Source organism: Martes martes (assembly GCF_963455335.1).
Source record: "Martes martes genome assembly, chromosome: 10".
In the NCBI taxonomy this organism is placed as follows: domain Eukaryota; kingdom Metazoa; phylum Chordata; class Mammalia; order Carnivora; family Mustelidae; genus Martes; species Martes martes.
The window spans coordinates 101,703,568-101,719,429 of NC_137898.1; positions in this window are offsets into that span (position 1 = coordinate 101,703,568).

The following is a 15,862-nucleotide window of genomic DNA, read 5'->3' on the forward strand; positions in this document are numbered from 1 at the left end:
GCCTCTCTGCCTACCTGTGATCTTTGTCTGTCAAATAAATAAAATCTTAAAAAAAAAATGCACGTGGTTTATTTTTAAATTTTAATTCAATTTCTTTATCTTGAATACCTAATATATCTGTATGGTTAAGAGTTTATTTTTTAACTGTTTTTAAAGATTTTATTTATTTATTTGACAGACAGATCATAAGTAGGCAGAGAGGCAGGCAGAGAGGGGGGCAGGGGAGCAGGATCCCTGCTGAGCAGAGAGCCAGATGCGGGGCTCGATCCCAGGACCCTGGGATCATGACCTGAGCTGAAGGCAGAGGCTTAACCCACTGAGCCACCCAGGCGCCCCCGGTTAAAAGTTTAAAGGAATATGAGGGCTCAGATGGTTAGGCGGACAGGTAAGCGTCCCACTCTTGACTTCTACTCAGGTCATGATCTCAGGGTCGTGGGATGAGTCCCAAGACAGGCTCGATACTGAGCCTGCGTAAGATTCTCTATCTCCCTCTCTGCCCCTCCCCCAGCTCATGCTCTTTCTCTCTCTCTCTCAAAAAAAAAAAAAAAAAAAGTTTAAAGGAATTAAAATGTTCGCTCTTGTTCTGAACTCCCCTCCTCCAGTCATATCACACCTTTTCTTAGGGGCAACTAATGTTAGCGGTGTCTCAAATAGTCTTCCAGGGATAGTTTGTGCCTAGACAAGCAAGTCCGTATAGAAGTTGTCTCATCAATGAAAGAGTAGTGACCACGCTTCCTGGATCTTGCTTGGAAATCTATATCTTGGAAATAATTCCTATTACTGGATGGCATGTCCTCATTCTTAGGACCGCATGTAGTAGGTGTTTATTCGCATACTTTATTTAACTTGTTCTCCAGAGATGGTCACTTAAGTTGCTTCCAAACTTCTGTGATTTCAAACAATTTTGCAGGGCATTACTTTGACCATTTTGCAAATGTGTAAATATCTCTGTAGTATAAATTTCTAGAAGTGGAATCACTGAGTCAAAAGATACGTACACTTCAGAGCACCTGTGTGGCAAAGTCGGTGAAGCATCTGACACTTGACTTTTGCTCAGGTCATGATCTCAGGGTTGTGAGATTGAGCCTGACGTTGGGCTCCACACTCAGTGCAGCGTCTGCTTGAAATTCTCTCTCTCCCACTCCTTCTGTTCCTCCCTTCCACTCATGGCTCTTTCTCTCCCTCTCTCTCCAAAAATAAATAAATAAATCATTTTTTTTAAGGTACCATATGTTTGTAATTTTAATAGATGTTGCCAAGTTATCCCCCATAAAAATTACACTAATTCATAACTCCCACCAGCAATGTTTGAGTGCCTCTTTTCCTCCACTATTCCAGAAAGGATTTTTAACTTCTTGATCTTCACTAACCTAATGGAAATGCACATAGCTGACATTTTTTCCAAGTGACAAAAGGAAAAATTTAAGACAGGAACCCCAAATTGTGCCCCTTTTTGCAAGCTTATGAATTACTTCTGGTTTGAATGGACCTCTCGTTGTTCACTCTCTTTTCCCCTCTCCAGAAAGACTTTTCATGGGAAGCCAGTATTGTGGTGGAACTAATGTGGGCTCAGAGTCACAAACCTGGGCTTGAATTGCAAGTTCTGTAATTGTAGCTATGTGATCTTGAACCAGGTGCCTAGGCTTATTATAGCTGTTTCCTAATTTGCAAAAATAAAGATACTAATAGCAACGTCAGAGAGTATTATGAAGACTGAATGACATAATCTAAGTAAAGTGCCTTCTCTCTCATTCAGGTAGACACATTTTACCCCCAGGGATTTTCTTAGGCATTGATGAAGATGCCCTCTCTCAGACCAGCAATGTCCTTTCTCCAAACAGGCCGCCAATCGAAAACATTGTATTAGTAGTCCTTAAAGTCATCAAACTAAAAAAGAATAGTGCCTGAGTCATTTAAGCTTGCCCATTGGATGCCTTGATCATCATTGAGCAGAAGACAGTTCAGAATCTTGATAATTTTTTTTAAAGATTTTATTTATCTATTTTGAGAGAGACAAAACAGGGGATGGGGGAGGTAAGAAGCATAGGGAGAGAAGCAGACTCCCCACTAGCATGGAGGGATGGTGGGGAGGGGGTGCTCAATCCCACAACCCTGAGATCAGGACCTGAGCCGAAATCAACAGCCAGGCGCTCATCCAACTGAGCCATCCAGATGCCCAGACAGTTCAGAATCTTTAGATGCTACTGTCTTCTGGAGAAAGAAGGGCCAATTCGTATTACCCTTCTACACAGGCACCATTTTATTATAAAGGAAGTGATGGTTACATTTTGCTACTGCCCTGAATCCATGAGTTTCCATTTCTGAGCTCCAAAAAATTAGGTATAACAGCGCCTATGGCCAAAAGGTCTTTAAATACTGACCTCAGGGTCACCTGGGTGACTCGGTTGGTTAAGTGACAGACTTCGGCTCAGTTCATGATCCCAGGGTCCTGGGATGGAGCCCACATTGGGCTCCCTTTTGAGCTTCTCCCTCTTCCTCTACTCCTCCTCCCCCATTATGTTCTCTCTCTCTTTCAAATAAATAAATAAAATCTTTAAAAATAAAATAAATAGGGCGCCTGGGTGGCTCAGTGGGTTAAAGCCTCTGGCTTTGGTTCAGGTCATGATCCCAGAGTCCTGGGATCGAGCCCCGAATCGGGCTCCCTGATCCAGAGGGAGCCTGCTTCCCCCTCTCTCTCTGCCTGCCTCTCTGCCTACTTGTGATCTCTGTCTGTCAAATAAATAAATAAAATCTTTTTAAAAATAAATAAATAAATAAATAAATAAAATAAATACTGACCCCAGCATGGACAGCTAACTTTCTGTTAAGGATTAAGTATATAGTCCTGGCCAAAGGCAAGGGCTAGCTGATTTGGGGGCCATGAGCTCTTTGAGAACAGAAGTCATGTATTACTTATCTTCATATCCCCTGTGCTAAGCAGTGTCTGTACCAGCCCAATTAATGTTTGCAGAATAAATGACCCTTCCCAGCTAAACTCTCAGACCTTGAGATTCATACCCAAAGGGTCTTGTTTTATCAGAAGATTTTAGCAGCAGCATGTACTGGGCTATTGGTTTGATTTAAAAAACATTTTATGTAAAATCAGTTTAATTGTGTTCTTTTGAAATTGTACCAATGATGGGGTGCCTGGGGGGCTCAGTCAGTTAAGCCTCTGACTCTTGATTTCAATTCAGGTCATGATCTCAGGATCATGACATCCAGCTCCTCACCAGGCTCCATGCTGGGCTTGGAGCCTGCTTAAGACTCTCTCTCTTCTTCTCCCTCTGCCCCTTCCCACCCACTGAGCACGTGCTCTCTCTCTTTCTCTCAAAAAAAAAAAAAAAAAAAGTACCATTGACTAAAGTTCATATCTCTCAAAGAGAGAAAAATGATAGGAAGAACTATTATTTGATTATTGTGATCTTATTTGTAGACTCTTGAAGCAAGTGTGGCACCAAAGCATTTCCTTTCCCTCTCTTCCTAGTTACCTCTAAAGTGTACTCCTTGTATACTTTACCCCCTTGTATTCCCCTGCTTGTGTTCCCTCCCTCTTTTGTTCCCAGGTTTCAGCAGAAAAAAAAAGTGTACTTTTTTTTTTAAAGATTTTATTTATCTGGGGCACCTGGGTGGCTCAGTGGTTTAAGCATCTGTCTTTGGCACTCAAGGAATGATCCAAGGGTCCTGAGATTGAGTCTGATGTCAGGCTCCCTGCTCCACTGGAGTCTGCTTCTCCCTCTGGCCCTCCTCCCACTTGTTCTTTCAACCTCTCTCTCTCTCAAATAAATAAAATCTTTATTTTTTTTTAAAGATTTTATTTATTTATTTGACAGACAGAGATCACAAGTAGGCAGAGAGGCAGGCAGAGAGAAAGGGAGAAGCAGGCTCCCCGCTGAGCAGAGAGCCCGATGCGGGGCTCGATCCCAGGACCCTGAGATCATGACCTGAGCAGAAGGCAGAGGCTTTAACCCACTGAGCCACCCAGGCGCCCCTCAAATAAATAAAATCTTTTAAAAAAAGGATTTAAAGGGGCACCTGGGTGGCTCAGTGGGTTAAAGCTTTTGCCTTCGGCTCAGGTCATGATCCCAGGACCCTGGGATCGAGCCCTGCATCCAGCTCTCTGCTCAGTGGGGAGGCTGCTTCCTTTCCTCTCTCTCTCTGCCTGCCTCTCTGCCTACTTGTGATCTCTGTCTGTTAAATAAATAAATAAAATCTTTTTTAAAAAAGGATTTAAAAAATCTTTTTGAAAAAGATTTCTACTTATATGTCACCTTTTTTAAATTTTTTAAAAGATTTTATTTATTTACTTGAGAGAGAGAATGAGAGAGAGAGAGCATGAGAGGGGGGAGGGTCAGAGGGAGAAGCAGACTCCCTGCTGAGCAGGGAGCCCAATGCAGGACTCCATTCTGGGACTCCAGGATCATGACCTGAGCCAAAGCCAGACGCTTAACCAACTAAGCCACCCAAGTGCCCTATATGTCATCTTTAAAAAAAAAAAAAGGCTTTTTTTATTTATTAGAGAGAGGGAAAGAGAAAGCACAAATGGGGGAAGGAGCAGAGGGAGAGAAAGAGAGAGAGAATCCTAAGCAGACTCTGTGCTGAGTGCGGAACCCAGCAGTGGGCTCAACTTGGGGCAGGATTCAATGACCCTGAGATTAGGACCTGAGCCAAAATCAAGTCTACCACTTAACTGACTGAGTCAGCCATGTGCCCCTAAGGTGTACTCTTATAATAGTCTTCTTCTTCTTCTTCTTATTTTAAGATTTTATTTATTTGACACAGAGAGACAGTGAGAGAGGGAACACAGGCAGGGGGGATGGGAGAGGGAGAAGCAGTTTTCCTGTGGAGAAGGGAGCCTGACACAAGGCTTGATCCCAGAACCCTGGAATCATGACATGAGCGGAAGGCAGACGCTTAACAACTGAGGCACCCAAGCGCCCCTCTTATTATAGTCTTCTGATTAGTGTCCTAAACCCTCAACTTTCTGTCCTTTTACTTACTGAAGGAGTCTTTATTGAACTTCTGCTTTGTACCAGGTATTGGTTTAGACCTGGAAATACAGTGATGCCATGTGACAGAACTTTCACAGAAACATGCAAAGGAAAGAGGCCTTTGAAAAACAAAGAATACCTCAGTATTGCTTGAACATAAGGTACATTGGGGAAGTATCAAAAAAGGACTAGGCAGATCAAGCAAGGATTTTGGATTTCACTCAAGAAAGGTTTAGAAAAAATGGAAAGATTTCAAGGAGGGACTGGCGTAATGGGAGTTGTGCCACGTCACTGTGACAACTGAGTGTAAGAAAGCAGGCTGACAGCAAGACTCGAGGCAGAAAATGCAGTTAGAGTATCTCTGAGCTCTTCCCGGGACTTAGATGCACATATCCACATGCAATAGTCCGGATTGTGAGTGCCACGACAGTGGAGATGTGGGGACAAGGACAGAATACAAAGATATTTAGCAGATAGAAGGACTTCTAGAGGACCATTTAGATGTGAAGGGTGAAGAAGAGGGGTTTTTCTCAGATTGTAGCTAGGGTCAACCAAGCAGATGCTGATACCACCAGCTGCGATAAGAACAACAACAGCAGGAGGAAGATAATGTTTGGCGATGATGAGTCTGGTTTCAGAGCAGTCAGCTCTGAGATGTCCGTGAGATCTGCAGGTGGAGCTGTTTAATAGGCAGCTGGATATATGGACTGGAGCTCAAGGACAGGTTGGAAATCTAGATCGTGGACTTGGCAGCATAGAGAGGGTTTCTGAAAGTGCAAGCCCGGATGAGACCAACAGAAAGAGTGTATGTAGTGCCCAGAGGCAAATGGGTCAAGGATAGAACTAGAAGAAACCCAAGTCTGTTGGGTGGGCTGATAAAAAGTAGCCAGTGAAAGCGATCGGAGGAAGAAGATTCCATGAGGTCAAAGTGGACAAGTGGGGAGCCAAAAGGGAAAGCACTTCAAAGAGAAGAGCTGTAAGCAACGTCAAACGTAGCTGAGAGATGGATGGAGAAGCAAAAGGACTGCGGATGGTCCCTGGGAGTCCTGGGGAAGTCACAGGTGATGTCTGTGGGAGCAGTAGGAGAACAAAGGTGAAGTCCGGGGTCAGATTGTATTTGGTTGAGGAGGAAATTGAAAGGACAAGGAGATGCGAGTGGAGGCCACTTGTGGTTGTTTTTTAAGCTAATTTTTGATTATTATAAAAGTCATGTATGCAAGGTGAACTTTTTCAAGTAGTATGAAACAATATAAAGTTAAAAGTCTGAATGTCCCTTCCCTCCCTCAAAAAGTAATCACTGTTGAGTTTGTTGTCCAGTATTTCAGAATATCCACAAGCACATACGTATATAATATATACATCTAAATACATATGGACACACACATTCCTTTATTCAATGTGATTAGCTAATATGTCTGATCCCTTTACTTATTTCACTTATGTGAAATATTTCACTTCTTTGTCCTGGAAACCTTCCCATATCTTTCTGACCTTGTCACCGGCCTCTCTCTCTTTCACGGTGCTCCCCCTGCACTGACCTCCTTGCAGTTCCTGGAACACACAGGGCACACTCACACCTTAAGGCTTCTGCACTTGCCGTGCCCTCTGCCTGGAATGTTCTTCCCCCAGATATCCTCTTGGCTCCCCCTCTCACTTCCTTCAGATCTCTACTTCCATGTCCCCTCCTCCCAGAAGCAACCACCTATCATTCACAAAACTTTACCCTACTTCATTTGTCTTTGAGCCACTTATTATCTATTTTTAATTAATTAATTAACTAATTAATTAATTAAAAGTACCCTCTGCACCCAATGTGGGGCTTGAACTCATGACCCTGAGATCGAGAGTCACGTGTTCCACCGACGGAGCCAGCCAGACCCCCAAGCACTTACTGTCTGCCCTGTCTGTCGTGCATCAGCTGACTTATTCAGTGGCTGACTCCCCCACAAGGAAGTGAGCTCCATGAAGAGAGGGACTGCCTTACAGCTCTACATCCAGAGCCTAGAATATCTGACCCTAAGTAGGTACTCAGTAAAATAGGGGAAAAATAGAGAGAGCCAGCCTCGTATAGTATGGTGCATAACAACATAGGGTTGAAGACTGCTTGGATTCCGATCTTTATTTCTTCGTAGGTGGGTGCACTTGGGTGGTGAACGTTTTCTCTGTAAGATAGGGTCATACTAGCACCTCACTCCTTGGGGTTTATGTGTGAACATATGAAACATACTTAGAGCAGTAGCTGACGTGTCGTGAGTGGTGAGGAATGATCCTTGCTTGATCATTAGCAGTATTCTGTAAAGGCTCTAGTAGCTCTGACGTCAGTGGCTCATTCTTCCAGGTCTTCTTCATGTCTTTGATTATTATTATGCCTTCTTGGCCTCCTTCTTCTGAACTTCACACCTTAAATACCGGTGTCTCCTGAGTGCTTTTCATTTCTTACATTCTCTTCGGGTGAGCTCACAGTTTTAACTACTACCCAGCCTGAAGAGTGCCCCAAACCGCACTGTTCCCCAGGGCCTCAGACTCTCGCATCCAACTTTGAGCATTTCCATTCTAATTACTTGTTAGGTTGGATGACTCACTGAAGTGTGGGTTCCTCAAGGGCAGGGATGGCTTTCTTGGTTATCTTTATCTCCGCTTCTCCGGAGGAGGTGCTCTTGGAAGGCGTACTTTGTAGGTGTTTACAGTCTAGTGAAGGGAAACAGACAATAAATATATGACTATAATAGGTCAGATGGTGACAAGTGCTATGGAGCACACCAGAGAGAAGAGAGAGCTGGGAGAGGCCAAGGTGTGATGGTCTATAAAGGACGGCCAGGGAGGACCTTTGGATATTTGAACAGAGTGCTGAAGGACTGATGGTACCTGAGGGAAGAGTGTTCTGAGCACAAGTCGGCATATGCTGAAGGCCTGTGGTGGAGTGTGTTCAGGGCACAAGGAGGCCCATGTGGCTGGTGTAAAGGAGGCTGAGGGGAATAGTGGTTGGAAAGGAGGTGAGCAAAGTAATGGGGCGAGGGTGTCTCAGATCATACAGGGACTTGAAACGAGACGACAGATCCCTGGAGGTTTCTTCTTCTTCTTTTTTTTTTTTAAGATTTTATTTATTTATTTGGCACACAGAGAGAGAGATCACAAGTAGGCAGAGAGGCAGGCAGAGAGAGAGGAGGAAGCAGGCTCCCCGTGGAGCAGAGAGCCCGACGTGGGGCTCGATCCCAGGACCCCGGGATCATGACCCGAGCCGAAGGCAGAGGCCCCAACCCACTGAGCCACCCAGGCACCCCCTCACTGGAGGCTTCTAAAGAGAAGACTGACAAAATATGACTTAGTATTTGGAAGGGTGCCTCTGGCTGCTGGTATAAGAATAGACAAGAGGGAGGGGCGCCTGGTTGGCTCAGTCAGTTGGGCATGCAACTCTTGTTGGGTTTGTGAGTTCAAACCCCATGTTGGGTGTAGAGATTACTCAAAAATAAAATCTTAAAAAAAAAAAAAAGAATAGATAAGAAGGAGGCAAAGGGTAAAAGCAGGGAAATCTGTTGGAAGGTTATTGCACTGGTCCATGTGACAAAATGATGGGGCCTCGGCCTTGGTTGGTAGTGTGGAGGTGATGAGAAATAGATTCAGGATATATTATGAAGATTGAGTGAAAATGTGCTGATATATAAAGTGTAGGGCTTGAGAGAAGGAGAGGTGAGGATGAATGGATAAGTAAATGAATAAGTGAATTGGACATACACATATATCCATTATAGAGTGATGGCTTCCAAGGGCTGCCTAGGTCAGAAAATAAATAAAGGGGAAATATTGCCTAATGATGATGCAGCCAAGATTCCAAGAAGAATATTTACATTCACAGCCCTGCCCCGCCCCCAGTTCCTTACCATCTTCCCTGCATACTTCAAACCAGTCATGTGCCTCCCACTCCCATTGATACTGGTGACAGCAAAAACCCCAATGACTTCCAGGTTGCTAAAACTAATGGTGACTTTTTCGTTCTGTTGTTCCTGGTATTTTGGTAGCATTGTTGAACTTCTGGAAGTTCTCCCACCTTGGTGTCTGTGACCCCACTCTTTCCTTCCTGCTTTTCCTCTTACCTCTCTCAACTTTCTATCTCAACCCCCAGCACTGGCTTCTTTTTTTTTTTTTTTTTTTAAAGATTTTATTTATTTATTTGACAGACAGAGATCACAGGTAGGCAGAGAGGCAGGCAGAGAGGAAGGGAAGCAGGCTCCCCGCTGAGCAGAGAGCCCGATGTAGGGCTCGATCCCAGGACCCTGGGATCAGAACCTGAGCCGAAAGTAGAGGCTTTAACCCACTGAGCCACCCAGGCACCCCCCAGCACTGGCTTCTTGTCACATATCCATCCCTCAACATTGGTGTTTCTTAGAGTTATGTTCTTAGTCCTCTTTTCTTTTTAATATTTCATTCATTTATTTTTTTTAAAGATTTTATTTATTTACTTGACAGAGAGAGAGCACAAACAGGGGGAGCAGCAGGCAGAGGGAGAAGCAGACTCCCCGCTGAGCAGAGAGCCCAACGTGGGTCTCGATCCCAGGACGCTGGGATCATAACCCAAGCCTACGACAGACTTTCAACCGACTGAACCACCCAGGTGACCCGCGCTTGTATGTCCTTAAACTGAATTCCTCTTTACAGTGACCTTTGCCTCTCTCTGTATCATTTCTCCTAATGGCACCACCATGCTCCTTTAGTTGCTCATTTTTCTTCAGGATTCCTGCAATGGTTCCCAGTCTAATCATCCTCTGCTATAAAGACTGAACTTCCGAAAATGCAAATTAGACCATACTTTAATAAATACTTAAAATACTTTTAAAATTCCTTATCATCTTTTTTTTTTTTAAGATCTTATTTATTTGACAGAGAGAGAGACACAGCAAGAGAGGGAACACAAGCAAGGGGAGTGGGAGAGGGAGAAGCAGAATTTCTGCCGAGCAGGGAGCCGGATGTGAGGCTGATCCCAGGACTCTGGGATCATGACCTGAGCTGAAGGTAGGCACTTAATGACTGAGCCACCCAGGTGCCCCTAAAAATTCCTTATCATCTTAAGATCCTTTATTATCTGGTCCAACTCTTCCCTTGCCTCTTACCTCCAAACACACCACTGACTCCTTATGTCCTTGCCTCACTGAACTTGAATTTTCTTGTATGGTTGTGCTTTGGTGCGTGTCATTCCCTCTGTTTAAAATGTCCTTCCTTCCCCACTTGTCCTGTTGGCTAAATCCTAGACCCACTTCATGTGTTAAGCCCTCCACCCCAACCTTCTTCCACCTCTCCCGTGTATACCACTGTAGCATAATACGCAGACATCTGTCGTGGGTATTTACATGCTGTAAATACACTGGTTTGTGATAATGTATTCTGCTACCTCTTCCACTAGACCATGAGTCCTGTGAAGGTAGGAAAGTTGTCTTTCACTTCAGTGTCCCAAAAACTTAATATGTCCTATAACAAGAGTATAAGAAATATTCGTTGAGCCAGTAAATGAACACATAAAAAATGGAGAATGGGTAGGAAGAGATGACTGCAGAGTAGAAAGGAAGAGAAACAAGAGCAAATACAGAAGGATAGTTCTGGAAAGAAAGTCCTACATGTCTCCCTCTAGGACACGAGAAAAGAAGGAAAGGGATAGTTAGAAGCAGATCAGTTTGAGGTGAAGGGTAAGAGATCGAAGGTGTCCGTCTTGGACAGTTTCTACTTTCTCCTTAACGTAGTAGGAAAGGCATAGCTCTTTTCTGGAAGACTTGCATGTGTGTGAAGCTTTGTAACAGTTTCTTTGAATCTCACCTCTCACACCTGCAAAACACTTGATTCTATTCCAGAAACCTCTTGCAAAGAGCTCTTTGGGTTTTGAGCTCTTTAGATAAGTAGCAATGGACCTACTGATGATCATTACTTAAGTATGACTTTAAATCCATGCAGGTGAAACCTGCTCAATTCCAAAGCCCCTCCCATTTGATCACCCCTTTTCATTCTTTCTATGTATTGTCAATGCTGCAATTCCTAGAACTGGAGACATTGCTTGCCTCCAAATTACTCTGAAAAAATTCACTAGACCTAACATTACCAAGTGACTTCTTTTTCTTCCTTCCCTCCCTCCCTTCCTTCCTTTCTCTTTTACAAAAGAGAGAAAAAGGATAATATCATCCTCTAACTGAGATGTCTAGCTTTTTTTGAGTCATGCTTAAAGTCTAACTAAATGGTCTAAAATTGGTTTAGGATTCCTTTCAGCCACCAATGCCAACTTAGGCTAACAGGACCAGAGTTCAGTTGATAGAAATTAGAACAAAATTTTATCCATAGTCAGGATGGAAAATCTAGGTGAGGATTAAGGTCATGGCCAAGGTACAAAAGGAGGAGGAAGTCTGAGTTAATTATAACCTAGGTTCTGCAGTCTTAATTCTAGGAAGCTGTCCCTTAGCTAGGTGGACAACTTGTTGATTGAAGAATATTCTCAGAGGAACTAGATGCTATAGCTCCTCATTCTAAGATGAATTTCCACAAATGAAGGTGTTAGTATTGAAAGACTAGAACTTCTTGACAGTTGAAGAAGCCCTTTGAGTAATGAACATTTGGTTATTTTCTCTCCAGCAATCATGATTGGCCTGGAAGATTTCCCAAAGTTTATCTTTCTCAGGGCCAGTTGGGTAAGGTTGCTTTGACGTGTTCTTGAATCTACATTACAATGCACGCATTGTGTTTAGTTGTTTATTCCTAGACACTTTTGGTAGATAACTAAAGTAAAAAAACAAAACCCCCAAAACCCAGGAGAATACGACCATCATTGTACCAGGCAAAGATCTTATGATCTCTGATGCAAAATACAAGCCTGAATTAAAAGCTACATTTATTTTTCTTAAAGATTTTATTTATGGGGTGCCTGGGTAGCTCTGCCTTCCGCTGGGGTCATGATCTCAGGGTCCTGGGATCCAGCCCGGTGTTGGGTTCCCTGCTCCCTGGCAAGTCTGCTTCTCCCTCTCCCTCTGCCCCTCCTCCCCTGGTTTGTACTCTCTCTCTCACTTGCTTTCTCTCAAATAAATAAATAAAATCTTAAAAGAGAGAGAGAGAGAGATTGCGCCTTGTTTGCACACCATGAGTGGGGGGAGGGGCAGAGAGAGAGGGAGAGGGAATCTTAAGTGGACTCTTCACTGAGTGTGGGGCCCTACCTGTTGGATCCCATGACTGCAGCCGAAATCAAGGTTCAGATGCTCAACCGACTGAGCCATCCAGGTGCCCCTAAAAACTACACTTATTAATGTCTCTCATATGTGAACTCACCAGAGCTGATACCAAGTTCAAAAACTGAGAACTTATTTTGAAACATTATGGGTAGAGAATGGGTGATTAATTATGATTACTGGTTCATTTAACTTTTAAGATGTTTAGGATTAGATTTTAGCCTCTCCTCTTTCACCTTATTCTCATCTCTATTTTTTAAAAAAATATTTTATTTTATTTATTTATTTTTAAGATTTTATTTATTTATTTGACAGACAGAGACTACAAGTAGGCCGAGAGATAGGCAGAGAGAGAGAGAGGGGAGGAAGCAGGCTCCCCGCGGAGCAGAGAGCCGGATGTGGGGCTCTATCCCAGGACCCTGAGATCATGACCTGAGCCGAAGGCAGAGGCCCCAACCCACTGAGCCACCCAGGTGCCCCAAGATTTTATTTATTTGACAGAGAGAGAGAGAGAGAGAATATAAGCAGGGGGAGTGAGGGAGGGAGAAGCAGGATTCCTGCTGAGCAGGGAGTCCCGATGCGGGGCTCGATCCCAGGACCCCAGAATCAGGACATGAGCTGAAGACAGAAGCTTAATGACTGAGCCACTCAGGCACCCCACTCTTCTCTATTTTAAGCCTTATTCACACCTAGCCAATCTTATTGCTTAAGACCCAGGAAAAATCGTGTCCGAGGCTCTGATGCAAATTATACGTTAGGAATCATCATAGATTCCTGCTAGAGATTAACTGGCATGTCTTACACATGGGTTAGAGGTCAGATTTCAGTAATTTTCTAAATAAAAGCATAAAATCAAACCATCCCCTTCCCCACCCCTGCCCCTCACAGCGCAAAAAGCAACCCCAGCGTAGGGAGGATGTGGTTAGAGTTAGGAAACCAGGAATCAAGTCCTACATTCCAATCCTCTGCCCCTGACTCACTCACCTCTGGCAAAGGCTTCTACTTCATCTCATTTTTGCAGGTGGAAAGTGAGGAGAATAACATTTCATTTCAAATTTTCTAGACCGGGTGACTTCTGTTAACCTGCAAGAGGTCTTTGCTGTTGCAGAGAGGGACAAATAAGGGAAACGTGTAGTGACAGATACCGTCTTAAGAGAGATGAGAGATAGGTTTTGTCTCCCATTTGTGTTCTCAGCACTGATAAGTGTGCGAGGGTTTTACTGAGTCTTCATTGGCAGATTTCTTCTGGGATGGAGGGTCAGATGGAGATGGTAGAGCAAACAAAGTCAAGGGTCCCAGATCAAGGGCAATTTGGCTGCAGTATATAGCCCCAGTGCCATGGGGGTGAGATCTGGAGCCTTGGGTGAAGTGGGTAATAGTTTCCCCCATGTCGTAGTAACATGGGCATCACGTAATAAAGTCTTTCTACTAGTATAGTCAAGGCAGACAAAACCCTCACAGGGTCCAAGTTCAAGCAGGGATGATCAAAACACCACTTCTGACTTAACAAGTATTTGGCTGATATCACTTGTTTGTTTAACCAATCCTGGGCTTACGTGGCTTTCATTCCTTTCCTCCACCTGAAGGTCACTAAAATTGGGAACTAATTTCCTATCATCACCTTAGAACTCACTGTTATCTCAGAACTATATTTATTCACTTGTTCTATTAAGTTCCCTACCCCCCTGAGACCCGGAGTGTGATGACATCAAGGTAAAAATGCAGGCTGTCCTTAGGGAAAACAATAGGTATTTTAACAAGGAGGCTATAATTCAAAACCGCACAACAGTGTTTTAATTGCTCTTGGATCTGACAATACTGGAATGCATTAAAACTCAGAGCTTCTAAAGATCACCTTTCCTACTTTGCGTAAGGATCCAACATGTAATTCTTATAAAAACCCATCCATATTTTGCATGTGTAAATCCACGGAGTAAAAACGTGGGGTTATAAGCCTGCATATGCTGTGCTTCTTTCAGTTCTGCTAAGGATATAAATCCTGAAATGCAGGCTTGGCAAAGACAGGAGTTAAGATGGTCAGTTCCTTAGGAATTTCTGGGATTTTCAGATTTCAAGCGAGGTCTTCTATAAAAGATCTGCTGCCCGCGGGCTCATTCTTCTCTCCCAGGCCTTATGCGAAGGCAGCTCTGCACTCTCACCTTGTACAGGAAAGGGCTGTTAATCAGGGATCCCCATCTCTGCTTCAGAGTGAGAGGCTGAGCTGCGGGAGTGACTCAGCGGGCTTCAGCTCTCCCTCTCCGGCAGCCCAGCCTGCAGGCCTCCAGGAAACGAGTCCCCCAGGCCTGCATCTCCCTTTGTGGCAAACTGCCACCAAACTCTGCTGCGTGTCAACACCGTACCCAACGCGGTAAGGACAGTTTGCTGTTTCATTGTTTGAAAACCTACTCTATACAAGCCAGAGAGATGATGTGATAGGCTAGGGTTACCAAGGTGAGGTAGATCTTGTACCTTCCTTAAAAAGCTTACAGTTTAGTAAGGGAAAGAAACACATGTAAATGTATCATTAGAGTACAATGAGAGGTGTTAGAAGAGGCCCAACAGGAGGGCAAAAGGAAGCAGCTTGGGAAAATCCAGAGACTTCTCCAGGTGGAACAGGGATGTGCTGGGTCCACAGAGCCAGGGTAAAGGCGGAGGGAAGAGCAGTTTGGAAAGGCGTGGAGTCACTAACGGGCGGTTTATTCATCACATCTGTACTGAGTGGCTTCTATGTGCTTGGAGCTTGGAATATATCAGTGAACAAAACATCTATTTTTTTTTTTCATTTTATTTTCTTCATTTATTTGTCAGAGAGAGAGAGAGAGCGCGAGAGCGAGCGCACATGCCCAAGCCCATGCCCCGGGAGCCGGAGCAGGAGCGGCAGGCAGAGGGAGAAGCAGGCTTCCTGCTGAGCAAGGAGACCTAGGCAGGGCTGGATCCAGCAGGGCTCGATCCAAGGACCCTGGGATCATGACCCGAACATTTAGGCAGATGCTTTACTGACTGAGCCACCCAGTCATCCCAAAAAACAGATTTTAAAAATTTCTGCCTTTGGGGGCCTTGCGTTTATTTTAGTAAGGTAAAACAATTAAACAAGAAACATAATAAATCAGTAAATTACACAAAATGTTAGAAGCTGATTTTGGGAAACTGGGGTGGGCGGGGGGGAGGGGGCGAAAAAATAAGTATTTGCAGAAAGGTTTCTTGGAAAGATAATTAGGGTGGTTGGGGAAGCCCTGAAAACCCTGAGTGGAGGGAGGGACCAGCCCTGGGGATGAGTCGGGGAGGAGCAAGCGGTTCAAGCCTAGGGGCCAGCCCGGGCTGAGGTGGGTGGGGTTGAAGAAGAGGCAGGAAACCCAGGAAGCAGGAGGAGAAAGGGAGGGCAAGAGTGTGGGAAGGGGTGAGGAGGTCAGAAACGAAATAGAAAGCCAGATCTTGTTGGGCCTTGTAGTCTACTGTAAAGATTCTAGCTTTGAATTGGAGTGAGATAAGAGCCCCTGAAGGCTTCTGAGCAGAGGACTGACATGGTCTGACTTACATTTTGATGGGATCGCTCTGAACGGCGTGAAGAATAGACTATAGGGGTGCCTGGGTGGCTCAGTGGGTTAAAGCCTCTGCCTTTGGCTCAGGTCATGATCCCAGGGTCCTGGGATCGGGCTCTCTGCTCGGCGGGGAGTCTGCTTC